The 6,249-nt window shown below is 50.8% G+C and overlaps 1 pseudogene; it reads left to right on the forward strand.

Moving 5' to 3' along the window:
- The first annotated feature begins 326 nt into the window (after positions 1 to 326).
- Positions 327 to 2,043, forward strand: LOC100411780 (RNA-binding protein with multiple splicing 2 pseudogene; annotated as a pseudogene).
- Positions 2,044 to 6,249: the final 4,206 nt, after the last annotated feature.

The following is a 6,249-nucleotide window of genomic DNA, read 5'->3' on the forward strand; positions in this document are numbered from 1 at the left end:
CAACAATAGGCTTCAGGCGGGCGCGGTGGCTCACGCCTATAATCCCAGGACTTTGGGAAGCCGAGGTGGGCGGATCACGAGGTCAAGAGATTGAGACCATCCTGGTCAACATGGTGAAACCCCGTCTCTACTAAAAATACAAAAATTAGCTGGGCATGGTGGCGCGTGCCTGTAGTCCCAGCTACTCAGGAGGCTGAGGCAGGAGAAGAATTGCCTGAACCCAGAAGGCGGAGACTGCGGTGAGGTGAGATCGCGCCATTGCACTCCAGCCTGGGTAACAAGAGCGAAACTCCGTCTCAAAAAAAAAAAAAAGTGCACTCGCCGGTGGCAGTGAAAAGGCGGAGGCGCCAGCCTCTCGGGCTCCCACTGCCTCCCCCTCCGCATCCCCTCCCCACCTCCCGAACCCGCCAAACTTGATGTGACCCCGGCCCGACATGGCGGCTGCCCCTCTAACGGTCCCGCGGGCCATCCGCAGCCCGCCCTGCACCCGCAAGCGCACCGCTCACCGGGTCCTTTCTCACTCCCCGCGGGGCCTACGCGGCGCTCGCCCTAGCGTTCCTTCCCGCCGCTCGCCCTAGCGTTCCTTCCCGCCGCCCCTTCCCCCGCACCATGAGCAACCGGAAGCCGGACAGAGAACACGGAGGCGGAACCGGCACCGGCTCCGGCGCTGGCTCCCGCTGCGCCCTGGAGGAGGAGGTCCGGACACTGTTTGTCAGCGGCCTCCCTGTGGACATTAAACCCAGAGAACTGTACTTGCTTTTCCGGCCGTTCAAGGGGTATGAAGGGTCCCTGATCAAGCTCACCCGAGACAGCCTGTTGGTTTTGTGATCTTTGACAGCCGGGCAGGAGCAGAAGCAGCCAAGAACGCGTTGAACGGTATTCGCTTCCATCCTGAGAACCCGCAGACGCTGAGGCTAGAGTTTGCCAAAGCCAACACCAAGATGGCCAAGAGCAAGCTGATGGTGACTCCAAATCCCAGCAAGCAACATGCACCCTGCCCTAGGAGCACAATTGATTGCACGGGACCCTTATGACCTGATGGGGGCTGCTCTGATCCCTGCATCCCCAGAGGCCTGGGCCCCCTACCCTTCGTACACCACAGAGTTGACCCCAGCCATCTCCCGTGCTGCGTTCACCTACCCAGCTGCCACTGCCGCCGCCGCTGCCCTCCATGCTCAGGTGCACTGGTACCCTTCCTCTGACACCACCCAGCAAGAATGGAAGTACCGTCAGTTCTGTTAGTTCTTCAGGGGAGTTGGTTTTGGGAATCTATGGTGGTGCCGGGGCAGGCGCCCTGAGCTCCCACCGCCCCCAGGCGGCCTGTACAGAGCTGCTGCTGCCCTCCAGAGACTGTGAATCCTAAGCCTGACTCAGTGGACTGCTTCCTGTTCCCCTCCCTCCTCTTCCTCAGCCCTGTTCTGCACCCTCAAGCCTTTCTCCAATGCCTCCCAGGAGGATTTAGGGACCTTCTCGCTGGGGCATCCAGATCCCGCTCAGAGGCCTCACGGGGACCGGCAAGGCCTGACCTTCTGCCCAAATCTGATTCTGCAGCTCCCCCTGGAGAAAGCAAGGTGTTTGATTTTGCATGTTTTCTGGCATGAATGAAGACACTTACACTTGTGTATATGTGAGTGTACAGTTTGTTCTCACACTGTCACCATAGCGGCAGGTCCTGGCTTCCAATGGTTCATCCTGCCTGGCCCTTCCTCACCCTGCCCCTGCACCCACCCCACTTCAGGGAGGCCCCAAGCCCTGTGGCCCCATGCGCTTCCAGGCTCAGCTCCCACCTCCACCCAACAGATAGATGGGGTTTGCTTTTCATTTCACACTGAGCTCCTCTGCTGCTGTCTTCTTGGACCAGCCCCCCACCCATCCTGTTCACCTCTCCACAGCGCACCCCGCCCGCCACTGCTCCGTGTTTCTTCAAAACCTGGAAACCAACCAGACTGTGAAAAGTATTTTGTACCGTGTAACAAAATATTTATGCATCATAAAGGATTTTTCATGTGTGTACAATTAATTATTAAAGAGACCTCATTTGCCCTGCCAGATAAGTTTAATGTTTAGTTTGAGGCATGAAGAAGAAAATGGTTTTCTTTCTTCAGCAGTAAGCCTTTGTGTCAGGCATTTGTTTAAGAAAATGAAATGAGGCCGGGCACGGTGGCTCAAGCCTGTAATCCCAGCACTTTGGGAGGCCGAGACGGGTGGATCACGAGGTCGAGAGATCGAGACCATCCTGGTCAACATGGTGAAACCCCATCTCTACTAAAAATACAAAAAATTAGCTGGGCACGGTGGTGTGTGCCTGTAATCCCAGCTACTTGGGAGGCTGAGGCAGGAGAATTGCCTGAACCCAGGAGGCGGAGGTTGCGGTGAGCCGAGATCGCGCCATTGCACTCCAGCCTGGGTAACAAGAGCAAAACTCCGTCTCAAAAAAAAAAAAAAGAAAATGAAATGAAGGAAACGTTGTGCAATGTTTTTTGTTTTGAGCGTATCAGTGCTTTACTGTCAGCCGCAGCTGTGACCGTCTGGCCATTTCAGAGTCGGGAGTGAGGTGGCTGTTGTCATAGCTGATCCTGTGAGAATGTGAAACTGGATAATATATGAAATGCAAAATAAAACAAAATCAGGATGAAAAATAAAAAAGTACAAAAATTAGCTGGGCATGGTGGGGCACACCTGTAGTCCCAGCTACTCGGGAGGCTGAGGCAGAAGAATTCCTTGAACCCAGGAGGCGGAGGTTGCGGTTAGCCGAGATCATGCCATTGCACTCCAGCCTGGGTAACAAGAGCGAAACTCTGTCTCAAAAACAAACAAAAAAGGACAAGAATTTGCTGTTCATGGTGTCGCGCACCTGCAGTCCCACTACTCGAGAGGCTGAGGCAAGAGAATTGCTTGAACCCAGGAGGCAGAGGTTGCGGTGAGCCGAGATCGCAGCATTGCACTCCAGCCTGGGCAACAGGGGTGAAACTCCTTCTCAAAAAAAAAAAAAATAGTAAAAAATTAGCTGGGCATTGTGGCACGCACCTGTAGTCCCAGCTACTCGGGAGGCTGAGGCAGAAGAATTGCTTGAACCCAGGAGGCGGAGGTTGCAGTGAGCCAAGATTGCGCCATTACACTCCAGCCTGGGTAACAAGAGCGAAACTCCATCGCTCCCCTCCCCCCAAAAAGTACAAATATCCGCTGGGCATGCTGGCATGTGCCTGTAGTCCCAACTACTCGGGAGGCTGAGGCAAGAGAATTGCTTGAACCCAGGAGGCAGAGGTTGCGATGAGTCGAGATCACGCCATTGCACGCCAGTCTGGGTAATGAGAGCGAAACTCTTGTCTCAAAAAAAAAAAAAAAAAATAGTACAAAAATTAGCTGGGCATGGTGGCAGGCGCCTGTAGTCCCAGCTACTCAGGATGCTGAGGCAGAAGAATTGCTTGAACCCAAAAGGCGGAGGTTGCAGTGAGCCGAGATCGCGCCATTGCACTCCAGCCTGGGTAAAAAAAGCGAAACTCCGTCTCAAAAAAAAAAAATTCAAAAATTATCTGGACATGCTGGCGCGTGCCTGTATTCCCAGTTACTCGAGAGGCTGAGGCAAGAGAATTGCTTGAACCCTGATGGCAGAGGTTGCGATGAGCCGAGATCGCGCCATTGCACTGCAGCCTGGGTAACAAGAGCGAAACTCCGTCTCAAAAAAAAAAATAGTACAAAATTAGCTGGGCATGGTGGCAGGCACCTGTAGTCCCAGCTACTCGGGATGCTGAGGCAGAAGAATTGCTTGAACCCAGGAGGTGGAGGTTGCGGTGAGCTGAGATCACGCCATTGCACTCCAGCCTGGGTAAGAACCAAGAACTCCATCTCAAAAAAAAAAGTACAAAAATTAGCTGGGTATGGTGGCGCGTGCCTGTAGTCCCAGCTACTCGGGAGGCTGAGGCAATAGAATTGCTTGAACCCAGGAGCCGAGATTGCGCCATTGCACTCCAGCCTGGGTAACAAGAGCGAAACTCCATCTCAAAAAGAAGAAAAGAAAGAAAGAAAAGAGCCATGGAGACAGATGGCGGCGATGGTTGTGTGCTTGGATTTCCAGAGTGAGCCACCACGCCCGGCCAGAGATAGGGTTTTACCATGTTGACCAAGCTGGTGTTTAACTCCCGACCTTAAGTCATTTGCCCACCTCCACCTCCCAAGGTGCTGTGAATACAGACATGAGTCACTGTGCCTGGCCTGCTGCTACTTTTTGGCCATTTATTTTCTTGTTCTTCATACTTTCACCTATAGTAGACAGCAAAAAACATGGGTGAATCATAATGAGTCAGGGAGGTTTTTTTTTTTGAGATAGGGTCTCACTCTGTTGCCCGGGCTAAATGGCAGTGGTGCAAGCTCTGCCTCCCAGGTTTAAGGGATTCTCCTGCCTTAGCCTTTTGAGTAGCTGAGATTACAGGCACGCACCACCACACCTGGCTAATATGTGTATTTTTAGTAAAGACGGGGTTTCACCTTGTTATTCAGGCTGGTCTTGAACTCCCGACCTCGTGATTCGCCTGCGGCAGTCTCCCAAAGTGCTGGAATTACAGGTGTGAGCCACCACGCCCAGCCAGGAAGTTTTTAATAAAAGAAATATTTCTGAAATTTTGGTCTACAAATCTGGCAAATTTAAGGAATAATCTATTACAGACGAGGAAGGAAAAACAATGAATGAGAATATTCAGTCTCTTCCCTCAACATTGTTATAATCACCCCTTATTTAAAGAGGAGATAGTGGGAGAAGTACCGCCTTGGAATACTTTGGGGCCACTGGAAGGTGGCAAGGTAGATTTAGGCTTTTTTTTTTTTTTTTTTACTTTTGAGATGCAGAATCTCAGAAAAACAAAAAATAAACCAGATGAAATCTAAAGAGAAAAACAATTATTTGCTTAAGAAATGGAAACACACTATGAATTCTTTAAGTATCTGTAGAGATGATTTAAAAGTTGAAGTGGAACCACATGATTTACACTTGAGTTGATGACTGACGGAGGAAAACATGAGTTGAAATGGTGATAGGGAAAAATATGAAAGAGAGGCCTTTAGGTGGCTGATGAGTGTGTTAATAGTGTGAGTAAACTCTGTGATTCTGGGTCCCAGGAAACACCGACAGATAGAAAGTGCCACCCATGCTCTGCTGGCACAGCTGGCAGGAACAAGTGACCTCCCTTCAACCCAAGTCCCCTTTATTTAGGATTCCCGGCTGCCCTGGCCCCTCTCTGACATTGTGAGCTTTAGAAGGAGGATCAGGACAGCCAAGGCTCTCCACCTGAGATGCCCTGGTGTGTCAGAGGCAGAAAGGCTTTGGGGTCTGAGGGCACTGTGGGACAGTGAAGGACACTCCAGAGATGGCCTCTCCCAGCTGGAAAATGACTCAGAGCCTCCATGGGAGTTTGGTCATCAGGGAGCCCACTGGGTAGATTTGGGTGGCAACACTGACCTGCTAGGACACACCTTCACCCCACCAGGTCAGCTGTGAGAACTCAGGGCAGAGGGGCCCAGAACAGGCGGGTAGCAGCTCTTATTTAAATGCAGTGGCTCTGCTCCTGTGAAGGTTTTGGAAGATGTAAGGCGGCTTCGGAAAGCTCAGGCTCCACAGCAGTGTCACAAAGCAGAATCGCATCTCAACCATACCCAGGGCTCCTGTCTTTACCCTCACTCACTGCACAGAAGAGGGGGCACCTTACCTGGGGACAGGGATCCACACTCAGCTCTGCTCCACACACCCACCATCCTCACTATGCTGATTCTGAACCAGTCCCTCCCTTCAGTCCAATTTAGGGTCTGTGGCCCAGACAGGGCCGACTCAGCCACCCTCAGCATCCGAAGGTTCTGAACAAATGCCACAGCTGTCTGCACTGAGGACAGCAGCAACACTGGCAATGTTGACAGCCAAGGCCAATACGACACACTCTTCACATGTACACGCTGTATTTTCTGTCGCTCTGTGCTAAGTCATGTTCTTAAAGGGGTCTTTTGCTATGCCAGATAGTTTCAATATTTATGTAGACCAATGCTTTTTTCTCAGGATCAGTATTTTTGTGTCCTAAAACAACTATACATATATGCATGTCTGTATATATACAACTATATACATATATACATGTATATGTGCATATATATACAACTGTGTATATATACATACACACATGTATATAGTTGTATATATACACATACACACATATGTTCATATAAAAAACATTTGAATTATATCTCAAATTCTGTTAAAAACATGAA

Source organism: Callithrix jacchus, chromosome 6 (assembly GCF_049354715.1).
Source record: "Callithrix jacchus isolate 240 chromosome 6, calJac240_pri, whole genome shotgun sequence".
Lineage (NCBI taxonomy): Eukaryota > Metazoa > Chordata > Mammalia > Primates > Cebidae > Callithrix > Callithrix jacchus.